This window comes from Melospiza georgiana, chromosome 2 (genome assembly GCF_028018845.1).
Source record: "Melospiza georgiana isolate bMelGeo1 chromosome 2, bMelGeo1.pri, whole genome shotgun sequence".
Taxonomy (NCBI): Eukaryota; Metazoa; Chordata; class Aves; order Passeriformes; family Passerellidae; genus Melospiza; species Melospiza georgiana.
Genome location: NC_080431.1, coordinates 46,499,225 through 46,517,366, shown reverse-complemented (window position 1 = coordinate 46,517,366; position 18,142 = coordinate 46,499,225).

Below are 18,142 nucleotides of genomic sequence, written 5' to 3'. Positions count from 1 at the left end.
TTATTACAAGAAGACTGGATTCCCATAAGATCTTTTTGAATTCTGTTGCATTTCCCTGTTTTAAAAGTCTTTTGAAAAGGATTTCTCTGAAATATTTCAGGTTTCTGTCATCTTCTAATTTCGTACTGTGGACTGAACATTTTCTTAGACAAACCAGAACTCAAATGCTCTCAGTCCAACCTTCCAGTCAAAAAGCCTGGACTCTTTAGGCGTAACTTAGGAAAAGCAATAAGCAACCCAAACCAAGACAATGAAAATAATGGAACCACAAACCACATTTCTTACTTTCCCTTCTGTGTTGGAAATTATGCCTCTATTTGTGTGTGTGTGTATGTTTGTGTGTGAGTGTGTGACAGAGAGCATTTCACTACTTTAGAAAAACAATAAATTTCTCCTAAGAAAATAGCAGGTCATTAAAGTGGCACACAATGAAGTGTTGATGTCATTTGTTTTTTTCATTAAAACCTAATACTATAAGAGGTCATAAATTCAAGGTTAGGCATGATACACAGTTGACCTTTAATAAAACTGCAGCAGTGCAAATAATAAACAAGTGAATAGCATAAACAATACTAGAATCATTCTTTTGGAACTGAGTAATTTACCCTCCTCTTCTTATGAACAACACTAGACATGGGGTTTTAGGAAATGAAAAGCTAAAATCTATGGAAAAGGTAATGATCTCTGAAAATTTTCTCTAATGACTAATTTGTGGCTCAGTGGATTTCAAGAGATTATTGGTTTTTGAAATTGATTCTATCAACTGAAGAGATAATGGAAGTCATTAGGCTGAATAAAGTAAAACAGTACAGCTCCATGTTATGTGGAGTTCTATTACATGAGTCTCTATTTCCCATACAATTTAGAAGTATTTTTTCTTAAACTGAACTATTGTCTCAACATATATTATGAGACAAATTCTGATAGCACAGCACTCAGTGACCAAACTTTCATTAACCTGAGCTGAACAGAGATTTGACTCTGATTTCTCTCAGAAGACATCCTGTGATCAGTGAGAGTTTGAAGTGCTCAATATTGTTCAGAATATGGCTTTGAATCATGTTCCAGGTTTTTCACATTCAAGCAGAATAAAAGGATTTTAATCTTCATTATCAGCTCGTGGACAATATATTACAGGACTGGTGCTGAAGTGAAAATTCCACCCGTAATTTATCCTTGTGACATTTATTGGTCTTACTCACGATCAGACTTATTAAACCAGATGCTGTACAAATTACCAAAAGACAGATCTGATGCTTTGAAAAACTTAATAATTCAAAATGCAGTAACCACCTGGAGATAATACAAAATGCTGGAAGTATCCTGATCCAATATTATAAAGGCATCTTTATCGTTCTTAACATTTGGGTTTTTTACAATACCTTGCATAATATTTTCTTTTTAGTACTATGAATTTTTTATTATTTTCCAAACTTAGAAGTAAATTGCTGTTAAAAATGAATCTCTGCTATAAATGTCACTAAGGTATATTTCTATAGCTGTATTAAATATATTATTGTTTGGAGTTATTTCTCGTTGATATTTTATTTCCTTTAAATGTGTTTTCATTTCTTTTTATGCTTGCTTGTTATATAAAATAAAGGATTACTAACCAGACATGTGTTATTTGATTATGAGATTGCTATTGAAACAAGTTTAGGAATATTATTTTAAATACAATCTTTCAGAGTTAAGTAAGGGTATGAAGGTTTTGAAGTCTTAGGGTTTTTAAAACCTTGCCCTTTTGTCTTTTTTGGTGCCGGGGGTTGGACAGGGACACATGTTTTGGTTCTTTATAAAGTAGCATAGCCAAGTAAAGGAAATTCTGATCAAAAAACCTTTATGTAGTGGGTTAACTCTAGCTAAATTCCAGGCATCCGCCAAAGCCTCTCCATCACTCCCCTCTACAGCTGAACAGGTTAGACAAAACACTAAGAAGGGCTCATGAGTTGAGATAAGGACCAGGAAAAATCTCCCACCATCATGGGCAAAACAGGTTAGAATTAAAGATATTAACTGAATTCATTACCAGCAGAATCAGAGCAGGATAATGAGAAATAAAAAAAACCTCAACAACTTTCCCTCATGCCTCTGTCCTTCCTAGCCCTACCTCCTACCCCAGCAATACAGGGAGACAGGCATCAGGGGTTATGAGCAGTTCATCACCTGATCTTTCTCCCATTGCTCAGGGAGAAGAGTCCTTCCCTCCTCCAATGAGGGGTCTCTCCTGCAGGAGACAGTTCTCCATTAACTTCTCCAGAGTGAGTCCATTTCAGGAGCAGCAGCTCTCTGCAAACTGCTGCAATGTGTGTCCATCTCATGGGCAATGGCCCTCCCCAGACTGCTCCAGCATGGGGTACTCTTCCATGGAGCGCAGTCCTTCAAGGACAGGCTCTCCAGCATGGGCTTCTGTCTCCAGGAACCTCCTACAAGCTCACAGCCTCCTCTCAGGCATCCATGTGATCCAACATGGGTCTCTCCCACAGGCTGCAGGTGGATGTCTGTATGTCCATGGATCTCCATGGGCTGCAGGGTCACAGCTGCTTCACCGTGGTCTGCAACACAGGCTGCAGGTGAATCTCAGCCTCAGTGCCTGATGCATCTTCTCCCCCTCCTTCTGCACTGACTGTAGTGTCTGCAGAGTTGTTCCTCTCATGTATTTTCTCTTTGCTCTTCTCTGGCAGCAATTACATCTGCAGAATAACTTTTCTTTCCTTTTTCTTAGATATGTATCACAAAGGCATTACCATAATTTCTAATTGCCCAGCCTTGGCTGATGCCACATCCATCTTTGGAACAACCATGGATTGGTTCTGTGGGACTTGGAGGAAACTCCTGGCAGCATCTCACAGAAACCATCCCTGTATCCCCCCACTACCAAAGCTTGGCCATGCAAACTCAATACACCAAAGAAACCCACAAGCAGACTCATTTCCACAGTTATGTGTGTAAAACCTTAAAGCAATGCTAATTTTCTAGTGAGGTGGAGGGAGACCTACTGATGTGTAACTAGCAGTGCTGATAATGTGCAATGTCCCCTAATGTGTAGGGGAAGACACTACTCTGGGAACTCTTTTTTCTCTGGTCTTAATTTGCCTGTTTGTGTTGAGGTTATAGTTGTGTGTTTCTATTTTCTTGTTGCCAAGTTTTTTTCTTTCCCAAATATGAGATAATATAAATATCTGCAGAAAAAAAGAATTGCTCTTTTTTTTTTCTTTTCTTTTTTAAGCCCTAACAGTCATATCCAACTCTCAAGTTTACATTTCTTTAGTGAACAGTAACTGACTATGTGAAGTTCGTGGACTCATAGAAGTTGGAAGGGACCCATAAGGATCATCAAGTCCAAATCTCTGCTTCTTGCAGGACTACTTAGAACTAGCCCATAAAACTAAGAGCATCATTCAAACACTCCTTGAACTTTGATGGGCTTGGTGCTCCAGAGGTGCCCCACTGGAGCTGGGGACCCAGTTCCAGTGACCAATCACCCTTTCAGTGAAGAACCTTATCCTAATGTCTAACCTGAACTTCACCTGATGCAGATTCATTCTGTTTCCTCATGTCCTATTGCTTGCTGGTCAGCAGAGAGAGGACCTCTCACTCCATGGTCCTCCCTGAAGAAATTTTAGACTACAATGAGACCTCTCCTCAGACCTCTCTTCTACAAGCTGAACAAACAAGGTGACTTAAATTGCTCCTGGTAAGTCTTGTCCTTGAGGCCTTTCACTATCTTGGTCACCCTCCTCTGGTCACACTAACAGTTTGATGTCCTTCTTACACTGCCCAAAACCACGCTCAGGACTCAAGATGGCTATACCCTCCTGGATGTTTATCATCTTGTGCATGTGGTTAAAGACCTCTGATAAAATAAACAAACCATGTCTAATACATTTTCAACTATACTGGTCTTTGGAAGAGATTCTTCATGACAGCTATCACGTGGGCTCTGGTTTTAGAGAGAGTTAAATGAAATTGAACCATCCAGTGCCTATTTGGAAATTGAATAGAGCCTAGAAGCAATGTAAAAATGGATCTTGTAGGACTCACAATTATGCCTAAACTTTCTTCCACTTGTAATTATAAAGTTACTCTTTTCATACACACACACAAACACAAACACATATACACATACACTCAAAACCATTGAAGACTTGATTCCAAACAGGAATTTTGCCCTTCTGGAAGCAATGGAACTATAGTATAGTGGTACAATTTTTTATCATTCTCATCTTCATATAAAAACAATTGTAAAGAAAATAAAATTAGAACCATAATTTAGTCAAGTAAAGAAACTGCTATAAAACTTGTTAATCAAATGTACTTTTTTCCTCACTCTCATAAATAAATTAAAGTTCTAGTTTTGCTTCAGGGTAGTTTTGGTGATATTTGGATTTCCTGCACTACAATGCAAATAAGTTTTATTGGCTCCTGAGTACCTCTTATCATGGATGGATTCTTTGGTTCTCCAAACCCAAAAAGCAGCACACTGCCTATTACACTTATATCAAAAGATAAGTATGGGGCTATCATAACAAGGAACAGCATATATAAGGAAATTTCATTCAAAAAATTTTGCCTATGGAATTAGTTAACCTGATGTTAATTTCCAGCCAAATGAACCTTCTTTCCCTCTGTATGTTTCTGAAGCCAATAATAACAGGCTGAGCCTTGTGTAATATTGAGTATGCCATTAGAAATAAAAGATTTTGTTAGCACTGGAAAATCACCTGTCATAGTGAGAAACTTTATACTATGAAATTATGGCTTGAATAAAAATTTAAAATGCTTGAAAATGAAAAATGGTCTCATGAAACTGAATGTATATGTGCCTCAGATGCTGGTAACTCTTAAAATACTGTGTAAATGTGTATTTAGGAGATTAAAGATTATCACTGACCTTGAAAAAACAGAGAACAAGTTTTTTTATTGCTTTGAGATAAAAGGTTTGGAGAAATGCAGATAAGCAGATGATCAACTGACATTCACATTTTTAAGGAAGGTGAAATAGATTGCATGCCACCGGAGAAGGTTAATGTCAGTTAAATAAAACTAAGTGATGTTTCCTCTCTGAACCAAAAAAGAAAAAATGCATCCTGAAAAAAATATTCAAGAGAGATAAGTATTTATGATTACTTCCATCCTGGCTAATTGCAGCTTATGTTTCATAAACCCCATGGGATTTGGCTTTATATTGTTCATCTTTGTATTACGGTTAATTAATCAGGTCTAAGTCAGTTACTGGACAAAGGGAACAAATAGGATTAAATTTTTGATGAACAAAACCATTTGCTTTTCATGTTCTATCTACAACTTAATAGGATTTGTTAGCAAGGAAAAAAATATTTGGTGAAGATTAGGCATTTGGAAAACTGAGTTTTGACTTAAATTGAATCCCATTGTGTACAATTTCTCACGAATCTCAAAGTGTAGAACTTCAAAATTTATTTGCAATAGGCCAAATCAATACTTCCAACTAGCACATTTTTTCGTTAAAAAAGGCTAGTTTTAATGATATTATAGTAGATGCCAAAACAAGAGATGTCATGATGTTTTGCAAAATTGACAAATCTGTGTGGAAAAAATTAAAAAAAAAAGGTAAGAGTGATAATCAGCAAGTAAAAATGACCACAAAACTTGCAAATCTGCCGTGCTTGCATTTTTCAAAAGCTGAGTTAAATAAATTAGGTCATGTTATAAATTCTGCTTTTCATTACTATTATTTGTAACATGACCTACATTTCTATAGCAGTAGTTTATATAAGTAGTTCTTAAAAGATCTTAACAAAGGCACTTCCCTGATATACCATTATGGGGTTTGCACATTCTTCACAGCTTACAAACCAGTGGGAGTAAACGGAGTACAAATCTGAAGAAATTACTGGTTTCATTCCCTCTTCCAAGCAAGCCAGAAGGGGAAGAAATGGCAAGGAAGTATGAAGAATGTTATATACAGCTAGTAAAATCAACACTTGTTTTCTTGTTTTGCAATGGAAGCAGTGATGGCATCTTATGAGAATGATTGCATGCAAACAGCAACAAAAGAGTATGTTGAAAACACAGACAATATGTTGAAAGATTATAGAACTAAAAAGAATATAATTGATTATGATTTCTGTAATGTTTAGAGTAATATAAAGCAGATCTTGATGCAGATCTTTAGATTCTTGGACTTGAATTAAAATCCACACTAACACATTTATAATCAATATTTTTTCTTTTTTTTTCTTTTTAAGAAAAAAAGGAATTTATATATGTTTTGCTTACAGAGCTAGATCAAACAACTCTCTTTGAAACACTGAAATACATTTCCAACTCAATTACACACAGAAAGAAATTTCTTTTGGTAGTCATTGAAGCTAAATGCAGAAACCATAAAATATTACACTTTCTTATTTAAAGATCCATATTGTAAATAATTTTTGTGCTGACTTGTAGTTTTTTGGAGGGTTTTGGTAAATGTTTACTTCAGGAAAAGAAGCCTTAATGAATATTTTTCCTTTTTAAAGATCTTGTGAACTTCTGCCTTGTGTTACTCATCAGTCATTACAAAAGCTTGACATGCAAATTTTACTCTGGAAATGACAAAGCTAAAAGAATTCCAAGTGTCACAAACCATCAGTCTCATAGTAAATCACAAATACTGAATGATGTGTAGATAATATCAGCATGAAAAAATAGCAATTTGATAATTAATTATAGTATTTTTTGCATACCAATTTTATGCAAGAGGTACTGCTTCTAAACACACTTGTGTAAGGTAAAATCCAATATAATTTACATTATTTGGGTTTGATTAGTTTATTTTTATTTTTATTTCCAGTTGTGTATTCTGTAGGTGAAGACTTTGCTGTACTTGGGAACCTGTTTTTGATCTATCTACATTGAGCCCACTATGCTGATGTTGATAGGAGGTACTCAACAATCTTAAATCATGTATTGAACTATATTATCCTTAGTTTGAGATTAAAATTTTGGGCTTCTTCTGTATTTACTGGAGAGAAATTTGTACCTCCCAGAGGTGTTTCACTGCAGAATTTTTTTATTTTGCATTGAGACTAGTCAGTTGTAGAAACTGCATGTTTATTTCTAATGTCTGCAAAAAGAGAAAGCAGTTTAAAATTATAAACTCTGGTTTAGGTTTCTGACTTAGAAACTTAAATTAGGATAAGTCAATCTCATGAAAATTGGGTGAAAGAAGGGAGAGAAATAGGGGAACAAGGAAAATGAAGGACATACACCGCTATCACAGTGATTCCCATTCTATACCCTTAGAATGGTTAATGCTACTTTGAATATGACTGTGGAAGTCATAATCAAAACTTTTGTTTTAATGTTGCTAGACACTAATTAATGTAATTAATGTTGAAGTTTAAGAAATAAGTAAGGGATGTTCTGGAATTCAGTTTTGTTGCCTATGAAATTGTTCTGGAATTTTCACTTCAAAGTAATGGAATTTATGCTTCATAACTCAATTTTCAGAGGAGATGAAGTAACAAGGTGATAAAAAATATGAAGGACAAAGTATTTGAAAGAACTGCTTACACAGCATTGATAATCACTGATATTTTCTTCAAACATAAGCAAGATGGATTCATAACTGAACAACAAAAAAGTATAAGACTAGAAAAGCTCTAAAATTCAGGAGAAATCTTGCTAACATTTTTCCATATTGATTTAAAAAAGGCTTAACTGGGTACAAATGTGTTAATTTTTTCATTGATGCGGGTAAATTCAGTGAATAAATTAAATTTAACTAATGAAATTGCAAATTACATTTAAATCAATGTAGTTTAACTGTACTTCTAGAGAAACATGTTATTGCTGCTGAGATTCTGTCCCATTATCTAAAAGTTTCTTGCAAATATTGGTGAAAGGAGCATCTGTTCCTTCTTTAATTGTATCTGGAGAACGTATTTTCACTGGAACAAGTGATAAGAGGAAAAGGAAGAAGCCATGAACAAAAATATACAAGGACGCCAATCAAAGAGATGATGGCTAACCTCCAGCTATGTCTTCTGCTTCAGAGATATTGATGAAGAGACAGTCCTTTTAAAATAACTGAAATGTTATTTTAAAAGAGAAGCTAATTTACCTTCCACCAGTCTGAAAAGATGATAAATTGCTGTCTGAATGGTGACAGGAGGTTGATTGCAATGACATCTTCATCTGGATCAAATGACACTTCTTGCAATGTTTTCCTAGTGAGCTCATGCAATCCAGCTTCCCAACAGATCTATATGATCCCTTCAAGACTGTTTTCAGTACCTTAAACCATGTACAAAACCTATCCTGCATAACTTGACAATGTATAGAAGAAGGCTGTTCTAGACGACCGTTCCTGCACCTCCTGACTACTTAAAAGGATTTTTTAAATACAATTGGATAAGTTCTGCAGCAGGAGGCCCACATGCTTGTGTCTAGGATGGTCTTGTTTTCTACACAAGAAATCAACACAATGAAAACAAGGTGCCTTTTAGTTAGTCTAGGCAAAGTAAGAATTGAGGAAATCTCTGTCTGCAGCACGATTACACACAGACTTTCCTTTTTATGAGAGTTAACTAGAGAAATAATGCTTAGAAATGAGTGAGAAATGTCGACATATTGTACCAAAAACGGGCAAAAGCCAATAGTGTTCTACTAAGTAGAAAAGTTGTATACAAATTTCAAATTGACTCATTACTTCTGTTCATCATTAAATTATTTTGTGCTATCTTAACTTTTATTTCCATTCCATGTTTAGATGGTTTGTTTTTTACAATCTAATAATTCCCCAGAAGTGCAGCTATATAATGGCACTGAATTGGAGGCATGAGAAATTATATTCCTTAGTTATTGCAATTTATATGACAGCAAAAAATAACTGTCATTTTATGGCACTATCTTTTTCTTGCAGTGTGGGGGAGCTCCCAGGATGGTACGTATAGGGTTAAGAAATATTAGTCCCTGAGTTCTGTCCATTTTCTAATTTCTATGTTTGCATATGTTCTTGTTAAATTTTACTTTTAGTCATACATAGACATGGTTTTGTTTGCATTTCCTGACTAGCAATAGTCATAGGAATACATAGACAATGTATTTTATGGATCTGTGATGTTTTTAATTTCCTGTACATACCATGAAGAATTTGATCAATTAGTCATATTATAATAGTCATATTATAATTAGTCATATTTTGCTTTAATTTAAAGGAAGAACCACTGCAAATTTTGTTCTAGTTATTATTATTTTGACAGTTTTATATCTCAATTATAAAACAGTTTACTAAATGTTCACAAACTTCCATAACAGAAGGCTTCTCAAATCATTCAAATGAACATTTCAATACTTAATCACATGTAATACAGAAACTCTCAAAGCATAAAAATCTATATGTAACCTGCCCCTGCTGTTGATGGATAGAGAGGATGTGTTTGGAAAAGTAAGTTTGTTTTTCTATTGGTTTGTTTTATAAACTAAAATATTCCTGTTGGCTAGGAGAACATTAGTTAGTAAGCAGATGGTCATTTTGATTGCTAAACAGTAAGAAGTGTAAAAGATCTGTAGAGCTTTATGTCATGTCCATAATTTCTCCTCATTGAACAAACAGTAGTAAACAATATGGTTAACTGTATGGCATATTTATGAACAGTAGAATCTTGAGAATTAAGAAGATTTTAAACTTTTGAGTTTTGTTTTGTTTTAATTCACTTAGTCACAATTTAATTTTAAATGCTCAATAAAATATAATGATAAGTAAAAGATGTTCTGAGTTTTTAATTAGGTCTTAATGATTGCATGAAAGACAGACTCAACTGTTTGCAGTGCAATAAAACTTACTAAAATTACAGCATTTTTTCCTGCTCATGTATTCCTATGGGTTAAGAGAGATTTAATGAGAACTATCAGATAGAAAACTTTCAAAATAATGCCAGAAACAAAAATTAGTTAGTTCCCAGATTTTCGTGGGAAGAGATATGTAAAAGGACAAACATTCACCCTCCTTTTGTAGAGTGCAAAAGAATATTCAGAAATCTCATGCCCATATTATAATTCTCCTGTATATAAATGCATGAAATACTATTTATTCAAAGCTTTCTAATTTATTGCCAAACAAATTCCACATGCCTACTAAAGAATTTACAGCTTGTCCACATGCAAAGCAAGTACCTTTTGAATTATAGTCCCATCATGCATGTCCTACAAGAGAATGAAGAAATCAATGCTTTAAAAAGCAGCCTGTCATCATAGTCTTTCAGTATTTTAGCTGGAATACTTTAACAAATGTCTTCATCTGCAGAAATGCTTCTTTACATGCAATTTAATAGTTACATCTTATGAAACACGACTGTTATTGTGGAAAATGTCTTTGAGTCCCCAACACTATTTTTGGTTGGAAAAAAGTATTTTGCGTTATGACTCAGAGAATCAAAGTTATTTAATGAAATAAAATTTGGTTCTTCATCTGGCTTACAGCAGATTAATAGATATTAGAGAGCACACAGTTCTGGTGTTCCTTGTGGAGTATCTCCACTGACATTTTTCTCAGAAGACAAATAAAGAAAAGGAAACACTCTGACAAACAGAAACAGTTTATCGGAACAGTAAATAAAAATTTAGAGAGTGTGAAAGCAAGAGTTAGTGTTAGTTTTGACCTGGTATTTTAAAGCATATTGCTCTTCTTGCAATAAAGATAGGATTGGTGGGGTTATAATTTTTATTCCATCGTTTGTTGTTTTGGTTTTTTTTACCTCCTATCTTTACCTAATATGAGAGAAGATTTACAGAGGATCATCTGAGCAATTAAGTCAGATATACAGCTCTACTTAGCAGGTGTTCTACCCAAAACAGATGTCCCTCCTCTAAACATATTATTCCAAAGAACAAAAAATCTGTATTCTAGGTTCTGTGAGAATTAAGTTAGTAAGATCCATTTAAACCAATCTTGTCACAAGATTTAGCTGTTTAGCTGAGTCACTCCACTATGGTGATTTCACACTGCAATTAGGTTATCCAATATCCTGTAGTGAGGACTTACTCTTGCCTGGGAGTAACCAGCTATAGATGTAGTACTGTTTTGTTCCCCTATGTCAGGGTTTGACACTGGCACAAGGCCAAATGCCCCCATGAAAATACACCTTCTCTGGTGTCTGCTGTGAGATTTTGACCAGGAATAAACAAAGAAGGCTCTCACTTGAAAAAAAGAAAAGTTTATTAACTAAACTACAAAAACAATTACTAAACTACACACAAAAGATAAAAAGAAAACACAAGGAAAATGAAAACCTCACAAAAACACTCTCCTCCTCCTCCCCTAAATTCCCAATACAATACATCTTCCAAAATCACCAGTTCGGGGTCCAGCACCACCCTTTAGATTGCTCAACTTTCAATTCCTCAAGAGGAGAGGGAGTCCTTCCGTGTGTCGTGGTGGCCTTTTCCGTCCTTGTTCCAGTGCTCTCACCACCGAACCAGAATCAGGGCTGCTTCCAGGGTTGTCTTTTTAAGGATGCTTTGTCCAGTTCCAGAAAAGCACAGTATCTCACCTTTGGGACATCTGTCCCCCCCATATTTTATATACCTCCTGGGGCCGAGGGGTACCCACACTGAATCTTCTTTGGCACTGGGACATTTCTCCCCCTGGACTCAGTCTCTGTATCACACGGAAACACAGCTCTGTCCATGACTACACAAAAGAGTCCAGCATTAAATGCCACTCCATCTTCTCCATTCTTCCAACATCTCTCACTCTCTCTCTCTCTGGTCCAGACCTTCATCACTCGTCTAGGAAGGGTTAATGTTCTGTAAGGTTTTCATTGTCCAAAAAGGGCTAAAACTCCTCCGAGCAGCTGGACTCCTGGCTGCACACCCCCCCCCCCCCCCACCATCTCCTCAGCCAGGCTGCCTGCTGCCAGCACATGTTTACTGAATTTCAAGGTAACGGCCACAAACACAGGCTGCACTCTCTCTCTCTGTCTGTCTCCAAGGTTGGAGGGGGGGGAACAGGCTGCCCATTGCTTCCCGGCATTTCTTTACTTCTTCCTTCCACCCTTGGGGGGGGGCCAGGCCTACCTCTCCCGGGCCGGGCCGCATGGCTTTTCCCCTCCCACCACCCAGCCAGCAACTGGGCCGGGGGAGAGACCCAACTCCTTCCCGCCGGAAATCCAAAGAGACCTGCCAGGGGGAGAGCCCTGCTTTTACCATGTGTTCTCAGAGGTGGATCCAATGCCTAGTGGTTGGGCCAGATGGCAATATTCAAATCTGAGCACCCATTGGCCCTATCCACAGCATCCCAGAAATCCTGTTTCCAGGTCAAACCATGACACCCTAGCATACATACCTACAACCCACACTGCCTATGGTGGTGGGTCTTAAACCTTTAATCTTTCATGAGAGGTTGGTTGGTTGACTGGGTTGGTTTATTTCTGCATCTCCTTTGCGGCTGGATGCATGCTGTCTCTGGGACTGATTCTCCACCGACCAATCTTTCTGCAATCTTTCTGCGCTCTCAGTTCCAGAGTAGACCACCTGGCAAGGAAGATGAGCAAGTGAAAACGGTAGGAAAGATGTATCCACAAGGCCATATTTAGCTATACAATGGAAAATGCCTGCCAAGAGGTGACCAGAGCACTCCCACATGGGAGTCTGATGTGGAGCTATGGCATCTTCTGTCATCACTGTTTCTCCCCTGACATAGTCTACAAAACACTTAACGTCTTTTCACTCTCTGGGACACATAGACAGCCTTTTCCTGGCCACATATCCATGTTTGTGAATATCATGACAGGTCATCTTCATGGAAGATGTGAGTGTGGAACTTCCCAAGTATACTTTTTCAATAGTCCTATCTTCTATCAGTTGAAGAACTTTGAAGATTAGTAAAACTTATGTCCAGGCCCTGTTATAGATCCTGGACTCTATTCATTATATGAGATCTTTTACAAAAAACCAAAATATTTAATGCTGCGTCACACTGAAATTTCAAACTTCATAAAATATCGTGTGTTGATTTTCCTCTTTCTCCTTTTAAACTCTTAGATAATTTTCCAGAAGTTAATCCAAAAGTAACATTATAATCAATAAACTACTCTTTCAGGTCGAGCTTATTTTTGTTTTTTTAGCGGATAAAAAGATGAATATAATAATAATAGTAATCATCATCATCATCATCATAGTCATCATCGTCTAGTCCTAATGAAATATTTTCTTTGGATTAAACCCCTGAAGTTTTCAATTTCATATCTTCTTGTCATTCATTTCAACATTTTCTTTCCATCAGGAGCTAAGAAGGCAATGTGGCAAGACTCCTGGCATATGATTGTTTATATTTCAGCAGGAAGATGACTCTGACCAACTGAATTGCATATCATGCTAATTTTATTGCTCTTGAATAGGTGCTAAAATTTGTAGCTTAGTAGCAAATGACACGGGGCATACCTGAATATACAGCAGATGAAAGTTTTTATATTTTATTTAAAATGTTTTATATTTTATTTAAAATATTCTGGACCACCTTAATCTCATGAATATAATGAACAGAAAAGATGTGTGCTTAACATTTTGAAGAGTAAGATTTTTATCTGTTCCTCTGGGGCTAGACTTTTCTGTGTGATTTGGGCTTGTTTCATAAAATTTGTTGCCAGCTGACTATTGGACAAAACCAAATTTCTATACCTTTGCTAATGGTCTAGAGAATACTTAATAAAGGTACTTAAATTATTGTCAATTTTCAAAGGAAAATGCAAAAGGAAAATATATTTTAAAACATATTTTAACATTGATTAAATGTAATACCTGCTGCATAAATCAGAAAAGCAATTATTAAAGGTATAGAATTTCTTTTGTTATTACTTGTAAAAGCATATTGCAGAAAGCAACCATAAAAATGCTCAAATGAAAATGAAATGAGGAGGAGTACTATTCTTGCTTTATTTCAAAAATCAAAAATAAAAACAAACAAAAATCCAACTCTCATTTTTCCCTCAAGCATAACCAATTTGGCAAACAGATTTGTTTTCACTTCTGTACAACATTTGTTTAATGCTTTTTACTAATGAATGTGTATTTATGAAAAGGCAGTATATCATTCAAAAATAAACTGAAGCAAGCTTTGGCAATGTATCAAGGCTGCATGCCATTTATTAATTTCTTGGATAAATGCTGCTTCATTTTAGGGCTAAGAATTAATTAATTGCATTCTGTGCCACCTATAGAGAAGAGATACACTTTATAGAAAATTCTCTCATAGATAAATGAATATGCAACTCTAATTTTTTCCTTGGGAAAGATTCCTAGCTGCAGTCCTCTACCTCGGGGAACATTCAGTTTTCTAAGAACAATATCACACTTTTTGCCTTCCAGTTCATGGCGCTTGAATGTCATACCCTTCATGAAAGCAAAGGATGCAAAGCAGTTACAAATATTTGTGAAGACAATAGCAGGCAATATATCTCCTCCTTGCAAGTCGCAAATACTAATATATTCACCAATTATGGCTCAGAACAAAGAGAAAATTGCACTTCTCTACCTTGAGACTAGAGCTGTTTTATTACTGCTGCATTTTATTCAGGACGGTCTAAAACAGGTTTTACTCTAATGAATACCACAGGCCAAGTTTTCAACAGCTTTAAGCCTGCTGGGCTTATGGTGGCACTGCATTTCTTTATATAAATACTATCTTCAATTCTCTGCAGCAGCCTGGGGCAGTGTATGTGTGGTAATGCCACTGTAAGTGGAATATCTGTTAGACAAAGAAGGTCATTTCAATGTTGATTATATTTGAGCTTGAGAGCTCTACATCTCTCCTCAAGTGCAAACTTTTCAGGAATGTAATAGCTATTGCCACAGCATTTGATAACTTTGCCTGCACAGGATTTTCTACTACTTTCTAGTACTTATTCAAATTACATCTTCATTTTATTCGATTCAGCATCAATGAAACAAAATGTCTGTCACATTGTTAGGCAAATATAATTGATTTTTTTTCATGTTGTTTGGATAAACTTTGTTCAAAATCAATTGCATGAGGATATAATTTTTCAAGTAGAACTAACAGTTTATTTTAAAATGTACCATGATCTCTTTGACTTCTGTATTTTTCAGGACTGCCAACTACGAGTACAAGAAAATCTTGCTGTCGTAGCTTCCTTTGCACATTAGCAACAGTGGCTGACTGTTTATTGCTAAGTGTTGCATCAATTCCAGTAACGTGATTGAAATATTGACAGTACAATTTATTGAAAATAATTTTTTTGGTTAAAAATGACAAAGGAATTTATTAAATGCATTCTTGACTATGATGGTGTAAAAAATCTTAAACATCTGCTAACATAGAAGCTATCTGCCTGTCTGGACTTAAAATGAAGGTATTGATAAAGTTTTAAAAAATAGTTTTAAAAAAGTGTTCTTGTAATGACCCCTGCTTTGCCTCTTAATCTTCAATCTCTTTATCTCTGTATTTCAAAATGCGTTGTTATTATATCACTTGGGTTTCTTATGCACGATAAAACCAAATCTGATAAAAATAATGAGCAAGAATTTTTGGTTCTGGTATTTGTTTAAGGAGTAGACTTCTTTTTATCCTTAAAGATATTCATTCAAATCCAGTCCACATGGTAGCCACTGAAAATAATTATCTTTGAATGATTAATGAGGAATGAATTGGTAGTCTCAGTCCATTTCCCAGCACAAATCATAAAACTCAACATCAAAACCACCGTTAATTAATTATGCCAGCACAGAAACCAAGGTTTAAGTGTTCTTGAATGGATCACTATTTTAAGTTCTGACACAGGACCGCCAGTTTTTGACTGAGGCATTTCTGAATTTGCATTGGCTCTCCAGATTGATGTTCCTTAACTATTGGTTTCATATTTTGTTTCTTTATCTTTCTGAACTACAGATTGAATTTTATTTTCAAAATATTTACAGATGCTGTAATAAAAAAAGCAAATGGCAGGTGTTGTACACAAAGAAGCCTTTTGTAGACAATTGTGACCAGCATCTGGCTATTTCTTTATTTATGTTATTATATACACCTTTATCAAGCAGGTGGACTCCAGATGGAGAGTACCTAATGGCTCAAGAAATGGTGAATTAAGGTAAATTATCCATTCTGTGCAGACCCTTAATGCAGATTAGATTACTCCTGGTTCTCTCTGCAGCTCAGTTTCCTACACAAGAGAAGAGAGAAAATGTTTACATTCTGAAATATTTAAAGGCTCTTTCAAATGTAGGCAAAATTAGATTTTAAGGATAAATAAATTAGTTAAGAAACTAAATACTCAGTCTTCTTGATGTAATTTTTTTATCACAAATGTTTGGACCTACACTCGACGGTGGAGAGAGGAGGGAAATATTATTGCAAGTATGTTTGTTATAGTTAACTGTATCATAAATAAATTCATACAGATATAAACAGGCTAGGAGATTAGGTTCTCTGGACATCTTACTCTGGGATGCAAATTTTAACTTGAAAAAGGCTAACACTCTTTTACTCTTTTTCACCTTGAATTCCTGGCCTGGATTCTGTATATCATGCATAGGTCACAAAACCCTTATGGGAAGAAGAAAAAAAAACTATGCACCAGAAAATGCCAACCCAAAACAAAAAAAAAAATCCACAACAGGGCCCAAACTGCTGTAGCTTTTGCATTCAGCAAAGGCTTTCATGCCTTAGGACAGAATAAAGGATATGTATCCCATTGTTAGATTGCAAGAAGATTAAAAGAAAGCACTCTGTTAAAAATCTGTATAATGATGGCTCCAAGGACACACAAGGAATTTGTTCCACATGTACGCATCAGAGTTTGTTAATTTTGCTGTCACCCACAGGGACTATTCTCTTTCAGCTAGTATTTTTAAAAAAAATTATCAGAGACAAGGAGTCTGAGCCTTTTTTCGCATTTTGAAGAATAAGCTAATAGCAGATCACACACAATGTTTATAGAATTATTTTGCTGAGAAGAAATTTAGAGCAAATTTTCAGTTTGAAATATAGAAATGTATGGTATTTCGCCTTCAGTGAATTCATTGCAACTCAGCAATTTGAATACTTTGTATGTGGAGACAAGTGTCAAAGGGGATGTACAACAGCATGAGAATATCAGCATCACACTTGAATGAAGCTTCCTGATTTATCATCCATGACATATCGTTTATTTTTGAAAATTCTCAAGACAAAATTTTATAATTAGAAATATATTTGAGGGGTTTTGTGAGAGATTTTTTCTGTTTTGTACTATTTCCAATGACCTACAAAATTTGCTCAGAGTAGAAAGGAAGAAATTGAAAGAAAACTATTAAGTTTAAAAGCCATTCTGAGAGGCAGAAGAATCAAAGAGAATGAGTTCATTTATCACCACTGTGTAAAGGGTAAAATGCATAGCAGGAAAGAGAAAAAAGATTTAGGATATTTTGAAGGAAATTATCCTTTTGAGATATAGCTGTCTAGCTTTACAGAAAAACAAGATATGCGTATTGCTTACTGGTTTTGAGTTGTCTTTTCACTACTTCTGTTTAAATGCTTTATAAAATTAGGATTCATTTAAGATATCAGGAAAGGATGGTTATTGGCTATTTTGTATATCTTCAGGTAATTTTTCTAGAGTAAGTAGAACAATATTACAAAAATCCTTAAAAAAATCCTATTTATATCATGATTAAGTCACAGGGATTTGTTATTATTTCTATAACAACAACTGAAGAAAAAGCAAAGAGAGATTCTAAATAGATATTTGTTAGCTTAAGGTATTACAGAACTTAAAAGAGCTGCTGTTAAATTAATCTATACAAATTATTTACTCTTTGCATATAGCTTCTTATCAGGGTATTGATGTATAACTAGCAGGGACATGGTTAAACTAGAGAAGAGAATATTGAAATTTCTACATTATATCTACCTGTTTCTGGATTTGATTCCTCTGTGAACCGAGGATTGATTCCTATTTAACCCGAATTCCAAAAAGAAAGATATCACATTCAATAAGGAAGCCAAGAGCATCTACTTGTTTTATTTATTTAGGAAAAAAAATTATATTTCTACATATATACAGTGCATGCAGGGTTAGACTTTTAGACTTGGCTGGTTCACTCATTTTCTTCAGGGGAGCAGGGGAAGAAAATAAGATTAAAAAGCCTACATGTTCAAATAAGCACAGAGCAATCACTT